The sequence below is a fragment of the Amblyraja radiata genome, chromosome 6, assembly GCF_010909765.2.
Source record: "Amblyraja radiata isolate CabotCenter1 chromosome 6, sAmbRad1.1.pri, whole genome shotgun sequence".
NCBI classification, from domain to species: Eukaryota; Metazoa; Chordata; class Chondrichthyes; order Rajiformes; family Rajidae; genus Amblyraja; species Amblyraja radiata.
Window position 1 is genome coordinate 79,634,924 of NC_045961.1, and position 14,131 is coordinate 79,649,054.

Here is a 14,131-nt window from a genome sequence, read left to right on the forward strand (position 1 = left end):
TGGAGTTCCCAGATCCCTCCCGTGTCCCGGTACTGGCTGCAGTTTCCATGTTGCCTGCGTGCCCAGAGACCAGCTGCAATTCCTAGCATGCCCCGGGATTGGCTGCAGTCCCAGGTCGCCTGTGTGCCCCGGGAATGGCTGCAGTTCCCAGGTCACCTGGGTGCACCGGGACTGGCTACAGTTCATCCCAGGTTGCCTGCGAGCCCCGATACTGGCTGTAGCTCCCCGGTCGCCTGCCCCGGGACTGGCTGTAGCGCCCAGGTCGGCTGCAAGCCCTAGGTCTAGTTACAGTTCCCAGGTCGCATGTGAGCCCTGGGACTGGCTGCAGTTCTCAGATTGACCGCATGCCCCGGGACTGGCTGTTGCACCCAGGTTGAAAAAACGAATTGAAATGAAAACCGCTTGTGGGCCCGATGATTTCGAGTTACTAGACACATCCAGCCCGTGGGCTGTAGGTTGCCGACCCCTGCAGTAGACAATTAAAAATAAAACATTATAATTTAAACATGTGAAGAATGAAAAAAATACCAGAGCAAAAGGAGGCTACAGACTTTTGGCTGTTGAGTGGAGCTACTGCTTGTGAGAAAAAGCTGTTTTTATGTTTGGTTGTTGTGGCTTTGACAGTTCGGAGTAGCCTTCCAGAGGGAAGTGCTTCATAAAGTTTGTAACCAGGGTGAGAGGGGTCAGAGATGATCATAACCGCTTGCATCCTGGCCCTTGCAGTGTTCAGTTCATTGATGGGGGGGAAGGCTGCAGCCAACAACCTTCTTGGCTGATCGAATGTTGCGCTGCAGCCTCCGGATGTCATGATTGGTGGCGGAGCCAAACCAGACCACGATGGAGAAGGAGAGGACAGACTCTATGATGGAAGTAAAAAACTGGACCATCATTGCCTGTGTCAGCTTGTGTTTCCACAGCTGCCGCAGGAAGTACATCCTCTGTTGGGCATTTTTGACTGTGGAGTTGATGGTGGCCTCCCATTTCAGGTCCCTGGAGATGATGGTTCCAAGGAACTTAAATGACTCCACAGGTGTGACTGTGGTGTTATTGATGGTGTTTGGGGGGAGGGGAGGGGGAGCTCTCCTAATGCCTACAATCAATTCCACTGTCTTAAGAGCATTGAGCTTCAGGATGTTGCGATGGCACCAGGATGCCCGCTGTCACTTCCTCTCTATAGTACAAATATAGTTATATTAATACTATAAAATATATAGTATTAAGAAAAGTTCAGTATATATATATGTGTATGTGTGTGTGTGTGTGTGTGTGTGTATATATATATATACAGTGGCTTGCAAAAGTATTCATACCCCTTGAACTTTTCCACATTTTGTCACGTTACAACCACAAACGTAAATGTATTTTATTGGGATTTTATGTGATAGATCAACACAAAGTGGCGCATAATTGTGAAGTGGAAGGAAAATGATACATGGTTTTCAAATTTTTTTACAAATAAAAAACTGAAAAGTGTGGCGTGCAAAAGTATTCAGCCCCCTTTACTCTGATACCCCTAAATAAAATCCAGTGCAACCAATTGCCTTCAGAAGTCACCTAATTAGTAAATAGAGTCCACTTGTGTGTAATCTAATCTCAGTATAAATACAGCTGTTCTGTGAGGTCTCAGAGGTTTGTTAGAGAACATTAGTGAACAAACAGCATCATGAAGCCCAAGGAACACACCAGACAGGTCAGGGATAAAGTTGGGGAGAAGTTTAAAGCAGGGGTAGGTTATAAAAAAATATCCCAAGCTTTGAACATCTCACGGAGCACTGTTCAATCCATCATCCAAAAATGGAAAGAGTATGGCACAACTGCAAACCCACCAAGACATGGCCATCCACCTAAACTGACAGGCCGGGCAAGGAGAGCATTGATCAGAGAAGCAGCCAAGCATGGTAACTCTGGAGGAGCTGCAGAGATCCACAGCTCAGGTGTGAGAATCTGTCCACAGGACAACTATTAGTCGTGCACTCCACAAATCGGGCCTTTATGGAAGAGTGGCAAGAAGAAAGCCATTGTTGAAAAAAAGCCATAAGAAGTCCCGTTTGCAGTTTGCCACAAGCCATGTGGAGGACACAGCAAACATGTGGAGGAAGGTACTCTGGTCAGATGTGACCAAAATTGAAGTTTTTGGCCTAAATGCAAAACGCTATGTGTGGCGGAAAACTAACACTGCACATCACACTGAACACACCATCCCCACTGTGAAATATGGTGGTGGCAGTATCATGCTGTGGGGATGCTTTTCTTCAGCAGGAACAGGGAAGCTGGTCAGAGTTGATGGGAAGATGGATGGAGCCAAATACAGGGCAATCTTGGAAGAAAACCTGTTAGAGTCTGCAAAAGACTTGAGACTGGGGCGGAAGTTCACCTTCCAGCAGGACAACGACCCTAAACATACAGCCAGAGCTACAATGAAATGGTTTAGATCAAAGCATATTCATGTGTTATAATGGCCCAGTCAAAGTCCAGACCTAAATCCAATTGAGAATCTCTGGCAAGACTTGAAAATTGCTGTTCACAGACGCTCTCCATCTAATCTGACTGAGCTTGAGCTATTTTGCAAAGAAGAATGGGCAAAACATTTAGTCTCTAGATGTGCAAAGCTGGTAGAGACATACCCCAAAAGACTTGCAGCTGTAATTGCAGCGAAAGGTGGTTCTACAAAGTATTGCCTCAGGGGGGCTGAATACTTTTGCACGCCACACTTTTCAGTTTTTTATTTGTAAAAAAATTTGAAAACCATGTATCATTTTCCTTCCACTTCACAATTATGCGCCACTTTGTGTTGGTCTATCACATAAAATCCCAATAAAATACATTTACATTTGTGGTTGTAATGTGACAAAATGTGGAAAAGTTCAAAGGGTATGAAAACTTTTGCAAGCCACTGTATATATGTATGTTTATATATACAGAGAGAGAGAGAGAGAGAGAATTGTGTTAAATATAGACATATATATGCCTCGAGGTATGCTCCCGGCTGTACCTCCGAACTCTGAGTCAGAGAAAAACTAACCCCGAATGCTCCCCTCCTCAGAGAGGGAGACATTGTGCAGCCCTGAAATGGGGGCCGCTGCTGGGGGGGCTCCCGAGGAGACCCGGGCTGATATAATTCCCTCCTTTGGAGCATATCATTGTGGAGCAACCTCTCCATCAGGTGCTCCATGTGGGTTAGACGTCCGAAGATGCTACCCATTGAAGGAGGGGAACCTTCCTGGCCTGACTCATCCGAGTCCAAAGGCCTGACCGACTTATCCTTGGATTTACCCCCTTTCTGGGGAACCACAGCGGTCTGGGAGCCGCTGATCGCATTGTCAGCAACTTGGGTAGAGAACCCGACGGCCGCCGGCTACCCATGCTTCCCCGGTCCGGACTGGGATCTTCCCATCTCCATAACCGGTATCCCCACGGCCCGTCCAGACTTCGCCCCAAAATTATCCATCAGGAAAACTCTATAAGAAGAGATCCCTGCAAGAAAAAACAGAACCTGGAAATAAGTTCAAAACTTACCTGCAGGTTTAAACTTACCGCTAGAGGAGCAACGTGCCTGCCAGCCAGTTGTTACGCAATGCACAAGACGTAATGACGCGCATGTGTGCTGACGTGACTCCAAAGTAAAATGTCGAGAAATAAAGCATAGAATGTTCAGATAAGGTGTTCTCGGCCTAGAAGGGAAATATGTGATTCTGAATATGAAAAAATGTTATCGTTACTGCGCAGTGTTTTTGCGAAGATGTAAAGACAACCACTTTTACACACACATATACACACACATATACACACATATATACACGTACAAGATCAGACTTTTAATAAGTACTAGACCAAGTGCAGACCCGTTGGGTCTGCTTCCCTAACACACCTGTTCCCTACCCGTAGCCTCCTATTGCACTTGCCCTGCATGTTGCAATAGCAATTAGCCCTCCACCTCCTGTGAGGTGAAAAGTTCAGAATGTTCCTGTGTCGCAACATTGGATCGATGTGTGGTGGAAGCTGGCAGGAATGATTTTAACAGTAAAAATCTTGTGAAAGTTGGCATTTTTAAAGCTTTAAGCATGCATAACATGAAATATAGGATGAAATCTTCAGTGTGGCTGATCACTGCTAGCCGAGCCATTGTGATGTCATCAGTTGAAGCTGGTTGTTTTAAATTCAGTCTTTTTATGTTTTTTTTTTTTTACTTTAACCAGTATTAAGTCGAGAAATAAAGCATTAAATGTTCAGTGAAGGTGTTCTCTGCCTAGAGGAGAAAAATGTCAATCAGAATATGTAAAAATCTTATGAAAGTGGCATTTTAAAAAGCTTTATTCGCTAATAACGTGAAATATTTGATGAAATCTTCAGTGAAGCTGATCACTGCTAGCCGAGCCATTGTGACATCATCAGTGAAAACGGGTCATTTTAATTTCAAAGTCTTTTGATGTTTTTAAATTTCTTACTTAATTCTAATCAGTAATGTTGAGAAATAAAGTTCAGTGAAGGTGATTTTGGCCTTGAGGGGAAAAATGTAAATCAGAATATGTAAAAATGTAATCGTTACCATGTAGTGTTTTTGTGCAGATGTAAAGACAACCACATATACACACCCATATACACACACATATACACACGTACAGGATCGGACAATGACTAGATACATCAACGTTGAATGTTAGCAATTAGCCAGGAGGATGAGTATCACAGATCTTCTTTAAAATTGTATTTTTGGACTTCAATCTGCAAGATGATGAAGGCTTTAGTTTAATGTCAATTGAAATGGAAGATGTTGCGGAATTCCATCAGTACTGTATTTTGTGTTCTACTCCCTGGATTGGGATGAATCCAAGAGCTTCTACCTCAGGGATAAAAATGCACAGTGTATGAAATACAATAGTAATTAATTTATTTAAATCAGAAATCTAAAAATTTGGACACAACCAATCCAGTGCTGCCCAGGGAAGTCCATGTTGTTCCAGTTGTATTCCATGAAAGTCTCTTTTGGGTAAAAGCAAGAATGCATGAGGAATGACACAATCCCATGGTGTTTACAGTGGACTGTAAAGGTACCTCATGCACCACTCCCAGTCACATTTCCAAAGGATTCCAAAATAACCAGGAGATAGCTGTTATTATGTTTCACTCTGAAGAATAAATCAATTTCCAGTTCCATAATACTAAAAAGAACAACTCATAGAATTAAATTTATCTGCCAAGTTTCCTATGAAAAAAATCTCCCCTGCTTTTGTGTGTGATGCTGAAGCATCTTTAATCACATTATATGAAATACATTTCACAAGTTGCTCCTGTTATTCATTTCAATAAAAAACAATTGTGGAACTCAACAGTGTCTGATTTGAACTAACATATCCACAGGAACTGAGGAAAAGAATCCACTAACACTTGCTTTATAGCAGAAGCCTTTATCTGGATAACTTTCATTAAAGCCATTGGGGCATGTGGTGTGCTATTAAAGAGAGTCAGCAGAAGGTCACCGGTTTGATTTCCCTTCATTAAAGAGGAGATTTTTTCTTTAATAGAATTGTGTAGCAATAATGTGATAAATTTAACAAAAAGAAACAACTGATGTACAATAAATCCTTGTACATACCCAGTTATTCTGTTTGTTATTAAAACTAGCTATCTACCATTTAAATAGATTTTTTTTTTAAACTCTGAGTAGTGTTTAGTTTTAATTGCAACCACGGATGAATTTCAACTTACAATTGGCATTGTGGACAGTTTCTACATTTTTAAGTTCACTTAATTTAATTTGAACTGCTTTCGCTAACTTGCAACCATCAAATATTGAATCTTACCCAGCAGTGTTCTATTGATATCCTAAAACTTCACTCAATTATATTCAGGCTTGAAGGAGAAACCTTTCTCGATTTTATCTTAGAGATTTCAGTCTGTGGCTATTCAACCCGTTCAAGGGATCAAATTATTTGTGGAGAGACGATGAGAGCAGCCAATTAAATGGTTTGTTGTATGCTATGGGATCGACAGATGATATGGTATTTTTACTTTCACTATTTTCCTATGATTAAAGATTTGTCAGATGGATATTATTTATGTTAATTGTTAACAATAAAATGTTATTTCACTCAGTAAAGCTCTCACCAGCATTATTGGCATTTTTCTTGTAGTTTTTTTGTTGTTGCCTGGAATCCGGATTGGAACCTTTCAGAAATAAAATATTATTGCAATAAATGATAATGCAAAATGTGCTCCCAAACCATGCCATCAGACCCCACCTCTCTCCCCACCCCCCCCCCCCCCCCCCCCCCCCCCACTAAATAAATCACAAAATTGCCCAAAGAAAATGTTGCTAAAGTCTTGGGATGTTTTACATCCAGATCCAAGTATTAAATCAGGATTTGTAAGATTCTTCCTAGAATTCCACAGTTTATTGCACAAAATTCAGATAATGCCATTGGCGCATTGCAAGAGTGCAGTCAGAGTGTGACAACAAGCAAAATGGCTTACATGGTGTAGTGAAAGGGGCTGAACTCATGTATTCATTCAAATAGGCCTGCAATTCAATGAGATTGCAAATGAGGAGACAGGTCCTATGTGCTAGATAGTCCAGGAGATCCCTTATGGTCATAATAAGAATCAGGGATGAGGTGACTTCCATGGTTTTCTCTAAGACTAAGTAGTCCTTGGACAATGGAGAATGGGGTGATAAATGCTTACCTACAGATTAACTTTCACTCTCTTCTTGTATCTCAAATACAGGGCTGCCAACTCTCACGCTTTGAGCGTGACAGTCACGCATTTCAGCCAATTCTCACGCCCTCACGTTGAAGACAGAATTTTCACGCTGTCTTCAGTCCCTGCACAGCAAAGATCCTATAGCGGATCCTTTGCTGCACAGTTTGTCTCTTTGCGCCACATGAAAGCGATCTGCACGGATTGGGGAAGCGCGTCGGTCCCGGGCAGCGGATGTCAGCGCTTTTGTGCGCCGTCTGCGAGAGCTGCACTGCCGGCTACCGCTGCAGCCTCGCTCCCTCCCTCCCTCCTGCCCTTCAACTCACATGGCAGCACCAGCGCCGCCAATCCACGCTACACCGTGCCCGCCAGACTCCCCATTGGGCAGCCGGGGAAAGAGAGGGAGGGGAGAAAGAGAGAGAGAATGGGAAAGAAAAAAAGGGAGGGGTGGAGGCAAAGAGAAACAGGGGGAGGGAATGTGGAAAGGGGATGAAGGAAGGGAAGGAGAAAGGGGAGAAAGAGGAAGCGTGAGGAAATAGGGAGGGTGAGGAAAGAGAGGGGGGTGAGGAAACGGAGGGAGGGGGATGAAAGAGAGGGAGGGGGAGGACAGAGGAGGGAGGAAAGGGGGGGGAGGAGAGAGGGAGGAGGGAGGAATAGGTGTGTGTGTGTTGGGTGTTGTCTCCCTGTGTGTGTGTCTCCTTGTGTGTGTGTGTGTGTGCCTCCCTGTGTGTGTGTGTGCGTGTCTCTGTGTGTGTCTCCCTGTGTGTGTGTGTGTCTCCCCGTGTGTGTGTCTGTCTGTCTCCCTGTGTGTGTGTGTCTGTCTCCCTGTGTGTGGGTGTGTGTCTGTCTCCCCGTGTGTGTGTGTGTCTGCTTCCCTGTGTGTGTCTGTCTCCCTGTGTGTGTGTGTGTCTGTCTGTCTCCCTGTGTGTGTGTGTGTGTGTGTGTGGCTTCCTTTGTGTATGTGTCTCCCTGTGCGTCTGTTGTCACATCCTGGCCTTAGACAGGGCTGCCAACTCACGCTTTGAGCATGAGAGTCACGTATTTCAGCCAATTCTCACGCTGATGACAGAATTCTCACGCTGTCTTCAGTCCCTGCACAGTTTATCTTTTTGCGCCACATCACAACGATCTGTGCAGTCTGGGGAAGTGCATCAGTTGGCGGCTGTGAGTGACGTCGCGTCTCTTCTCTTCTTTCTTGGTTGGATGTGCAGCCGCTGACAACATGAAGCAGCCGGAGATAGAACTAACCAGATGAATCGGTTGTAAAACATGGGGAGGACCACAATGAGGCCAAACACCTCGGACAGGGTTTGGCAACCTACGGCACACGGGCTGAATCCTGCCCGTAACCCGAAAAACCGCGATTTTTCTCAATTCATTTTCGCAGGGTCGGGGCAGGCGAGCCGACCTGAGAACTGCAGCCAGTCCCTGGGACGCGAGCTGATCTGGGAACGGCAGCCAGTCTGTGGGCACGCAGAATGTCAACTTGATCATTATGGCCAAATTGGGCCAGCCACGTACATGTTGTATAACTCTGACTCTATGAAGATCTGAATGGGCTTAGAATTACCATTTAAGCAAAATTGCCCCCACTTTCCCCATTTTGATTCTTGAGATTAATATCCCTTTGCTCTGTTAACAGCATTAAAGTACTTATGAGGTTGAGTCAGGAAAGGGAACATGTTATTTCTTTTTGGTTTGTTTTAATTTGTTAGTTGATTGTTTGTTGAGTGCCATCATTTCTGAAATGGTCTTAAAGTAACTTAACTGTTATAAAGCAGTAATAAGTGAGTTTTGTCCAAACAATTAGAACTTGCATAAAATGTTTGCAAAATTAGCAGGACTGCCAACTCTCACGCATTGAGCGTGAGACTCACGCATTTCACAAAATTCTCATGCCTTCACGCTGAACACAAAATTTCTCACGCTCAAATATCTGTGTGTGCTGAAAGTTCAAAATAAAGCAAAAATTGTTTTTTAGAGGTGAGTAAAAACCACGAGGGGAATATCAGATGAATGCATAGTCTTTTTCCCAGGATATGTGATTCAAGCACAAGAGGGGCCTGGTTTAAAGCAGGGCTGTCAAACTACCGGCCTGCGGGATGATTTTGGGGGGGAAAAAAGTAGTTTAGTTTCTCCCATGCAGATGGTGTGATAGGTGAGACACGACGGCGGTGGTCCCAGCACCAACCCCCCTCCCCCTTCCCCCCTTAGGCACGACACACACCTCCCACCCTCACCTCCGGCAGCTGTATGTCCGTCGGCCGCTCTGTCCACTCCCCATGGAGTTTTAACCCCGGCCCGGAGCCAGCAGCGGGCCGGGTGAGTGGGGGCATTGGTGCCACCTCCGGAGCCTATTATGGGAGGGGGAACACCCCCTCCCACACCCTCCCCCCCCCTCAGTGGCTACGCTCCCTCGCAATTTCTGACTCTCAACTCTCACCCAATGTTGGCAGCCCTGCAAATATCTGTTATGCCTAACATCCAATCAGCTGATGTAATTATAAGTTGATAAACTGGTGAAATTTACCGTGACAAAATAATTTGGATGGCCTCACTCCACTTTGAGATGTTAAAACCTGCAGCAGATACTTGCGAACATCTCCATGACAGATACAATAGCTATTGAAAATGTCACCATTGATTCTTTCCCATATCTCTCATGGACCTTCGGCACTGCAATGCCTAGGTTTATAAGTGTGTAAAGGTCACAATATATTTTTGTGTAATTATGAGCATTTATGAATATAGAGGCCATGGGGAAGAGGCAGAAGAGGCTTCCCAAAATGCTTAGAACACAAAATGTTGGTGAAACTCAGTAGGTTCGGTAGCATCACTGGAGGACATGGATAGGCAACATTTTAGGTTGGGGCCCTTCTTCGGACATTTAACCAGAATGCTGTATGGATTAGAGGGTATCAGCTGAAAGGAGAGATTGGACAAACCTGGATTATTTTTTGTGGAATGTTAGAAGTTGAGGGAATATAAAATAATGAGAGGCATAGATAAGGAAGACTGTTTTTTTCCCCAGGGTGGAAGCACTAGAGGCTTTATTGTGGAGGGACAAAGTTTAATGGAAATATGTGGGGCAAGTTTTTTTTTACACAGAGAGTGAATGGTGCCTGGAATCTTCTGCCAGCAATAGTGGCATTTAAGAGGCTCTTAGATTGGTACAAGGGTTTGCAGGGAATGGAGGGATATGGATCACATGATGGAATAAGAGATTATTTTGGGTCTGAAGAAGGGTTTCGGCCCGAAACATCACCTATTTCCTTCGCTCCATAGAAGCTACTGCACCCGCTGAGTTTCTCCAGCATTTTTGTGTACCCAAGAGATTATTTTAATTTGGCATCCTGTTCGGCATGGACATTGTGGGCTGAAGTCCCTGTTCCTGTGCTGTACTGTTCTATGTTCCTCAAAATGAACTCTAAAATAATATTTTTAATTGTATTAATTGGCAACATTATTACATGCACAAATGACTATTGAAAAGTCACTCCAATGTTAATAATGCCTGGTCCAATTCCCAATAGGCAGGAATTCCAATGTGCACAAAAAATGCTAAAATATGCATAAAACAACTCCCATGTGCAACTTACACATACAAAATGGCTTCACTTTTTTAACCAGCCGTGTCCTCGCCAGATTTATCAGGATGAGCTGAAAATCACATTAAAAACTATTTTACCTCACACATTGTGCACAACCACCAAGATCATCACACCAACACACATACACAGACACCCGCAATTTCACACAAACTCACACACACTCATGCACAAATACTTAGACACATACTTTCTCATGCACACATGCGCACACAAATACGTACTGTATACTACCACACAAACACACACTCTCTCTCTCTCACACACATGCACACACACACACACAAATTCACACACTGTCTCGTAAACGACCTGTTATTCCATAATAAAAAGGAGCAGAATTAGGCCATTTGGCCGATGGAAATTCTATCCATACAACCCACATTATAGCCCTCCTATCTACATCAGCTGTACCAATGACATTTCCACATCAGCCTTCCACCACTCCAGTAGGAGATAGAGCCTCTAAGTACAGGACAGTGACAGAAAAATCATACTTGTGGAGCAGCTGCAGGCAAACACTGGGTAAAATCAAAATTGTCGTAATTAACTCTGCTTTCTTTCACCGCTACATGATCCAACTTTGGATCTATTTTTGGACAACTGCTTATGCAACAGAATAGATTTGAATTGAGAATCAGGGTGATTCATGGAATGGATATTCAATTCATTTTATCAACCGTCAGTCATTTGCAATTAAAAATTTGAGCTGTTCAAACATATTACACTGAAAAATAATTATGGTTCTATTGGTCTAAGTGAGTTGACTCATGAACTCAATCTCCTTGATCACTAAAATCACTTCCAAAATTCCCTCATATTAGATTAAACAAATGTTTCTTCACACCACACCTTATGATAACAATCTGTAGTAAATTTATCATTTCGGAAAGAGAGGTGACTTAAGAATCAGTCTGCCTAAGTTCACTCAGAAATATTATTTTATTTTCTGTTCTCGACTAACTTGCATCTATCATAATAAACATTACTTCACTATCTTTAAGATGAAATACATGAGAAAGATGAAATAGGTTGAGAGGAGATTTGGGGGAAGCAAATGTCAGATGCTCAGATAGTCTGTGCTATTTTGTGCACTCGATGCAATTTAAGTTTTTCTCCCACCAGGAGTGTTCAAGGGCCAAGTTTTCATTAACTCCTTGACCTATTAGCTATAGCTTAAAGGTGGAGTTCTATCATAGAGTACGTCTGAAGAAACATTTGTTTTAATCTAATATTAAAAAGTATTAGACCAACCTACAGCCGTTATGCATATTACAAAAAAGAGCAATAAGAATTATCAATAACGTTGGATATCTTGAACATACCAATTTATTATTCTTAAAGTCACATACACTGAAATTCACCGATCTGGTTAAATTTAAGACTGCGCAAATCATGTACAAAGCAAGAAATAATTTACTTCAAAGAAATATACAAAAACTGTTTATGGAAAGACAGGGTGGGCATAATTTGAGAGGGGAACATAATTAAAAAAAACTCAATGTCAGAACAACTCTTAAAAGTATGTGCATAGCAATCTGTGGTGTGAATTTGTGGAATGGTCTGGAACAGATCTAAAACTTAGCACAAACTTAGCACAAACATAATTCAGTTTAAAAAGATGTACAAAACACTTTTTTTAAAGGATATTGTGATGAGGATAGGTGATTGTGAGGGATATTTGTTATACTGATTGTATTGGGAAGGGTGATTATAGGGTGATGGGTTGTATATATGACTAAGATACTGTATAGTTGTTCCATTGTTTAAAAAGGGTTCTAAGAGTAAACCTAGCAATTATAGATCTGTTAGTTTGACTTCGGTGGTGGGCAAATTAATGGAAAAGATACTTAGAGATAATATATATAAGCATCTGGATAAACAGGGTCTGATTAGGAACAGTCAACATGGATTTGTGCCTGGAAGGTCATGTTTGACTAATCTTCTTGAATTTTTTGAAGAGGTTACTAGGGAAATTGACGAGGGTAAAGCAGTGGATGTTGTCTATATGGACTTTAGTAAGGTCTTTGCCAAGGTTCCTCATGGGAGGTTGGTTAAGAAGGTTAAACTGTTGGGTATAAATGCAGGAATAGCAAGATGGATTCAGCAGTGGCTGAATGGGAGAAGCCAGAGGGTAATGGTGGATGGCTGTTTGTCGGGTTGGAGGCAGGTGACTAGTGGGGTGCCTCAGGGATCTGTGTTGGGTCCTTTGTTGTTTGTCATGTACATCAATGATCTGGATGAAGGGGTGGTAAATTGGATTAGTAAGTATGCAGATGATACCAATATAGGGGGTGTTGTGGATAATGAAGAGGATTTCCAAAGTCTACAGAGTGATTTAGGCCATTTGGAAAAATGGGCTGAAAGATGGCAGATGGAGTTTAATGCTGATAAATGTGAGGTGTTACACCTTGGCAGGACAAATCAAAATAGGACGTACATGATAAATGGTAGGGAATTGAAGAATACAGTTGAACAGAGGGATCTGGGACTAACCGTGCATAGTTCCTTGAAGGTGGAATCTCATATAGATATGGTGGTAAAGAAAGCTTTTGGTATGCTAGCCTTTATAAATCAGAGCATTGAGTATAGAAGCTGGGATGTAATGTTAAAATTGTACAAGGCATTGGTGAAACCAAATCTGGAGTATGGTGTACAATTTTGGTCGCCCAATTATAGGAAGGATGTCAACAAAATAGAGAGAGTACAGAGGAGATTTACTAGAATGTTGCCTGGGTTTCAACAACTAAGTTACAGAGATAGGTTGAATAAGTTAGGTCTTTATTCTCTGGAGCGCAGAAGGTTAAGGGGGGACTTGATAGAGGTCTTTAAAATGATGAGAGGGATAGACAGAGTTGATGTGATCAAGCTTTCCCCTTTGAGAATAGGGAAGATTCAAACAAGAGGACATGACTTCAGAATTAAGGGACAGAAGTTTAGGGGTAACATGAGGGGGAACTTCTTTACTCAGAGAGTGGTAGCGGTGTGGAATGAGCTTCCAGTGGAAGTGGTGGCGGCAGGTTCGTTGGTATCATTTAAAAATAAATTGGATAGGCATATGGATGAGAAGGGAATGGAGGGTTATGGTATGAGTGCAGGCAGGTGGGACTAAGGGAAAAAAGTTGTTCGGCATGGACTTGTAGGGCCGAGATGGCCTGTTTCCGTGCTGTAATTGTTATATGGTTATATGTTATATGGTTATAGTATATGAGGGTTTTTTCTTTTCTTTTTTCTTTTTTCTTTTTTTCTCTCTTTTTTGTATGGCTTTGAAAATATTTGATTAGTGTTTAAATGTAAATTATTTGGTGTACATATAACGGCTGGTGTACATATGGTGTACATATAGCTGCTAAATTTGTATAAGATAATTATAAGCAGTTGAATAAGGGGTGAGAATTAATAAGCTTTGGCTTCTTCCTGCTCCTTTTCGGGCACACAATTTCATTTATTTATAGATATTGTTTATGACACTTTATAAATATTCTTGTTTTGATTTTTGTATGCTGTTTCACTTGCTTTTTATTATTTTATTCTGTTCGAAATAAAGAATTAAATACAATACAAATTAAATACAAATACAATTAGGGGTGCCTTTTATAGGAAATCCACCTCCACCAACAGAACCATGATTATTTTTCAAAGTGATACATTTAAATGTCTCAAATTTATAATTGCAAATGATGGACGGATGATGGATGATGGATTGAATATACATCCAATGAATCATTCCGATTCTCAATTCAAATCTGTTCCGCTGCATAAGAATATCAAGTGGGTCTCTGAACCAATCTTCCACCATCTGTCTCTTTCTGGCTTACTATCCAGTC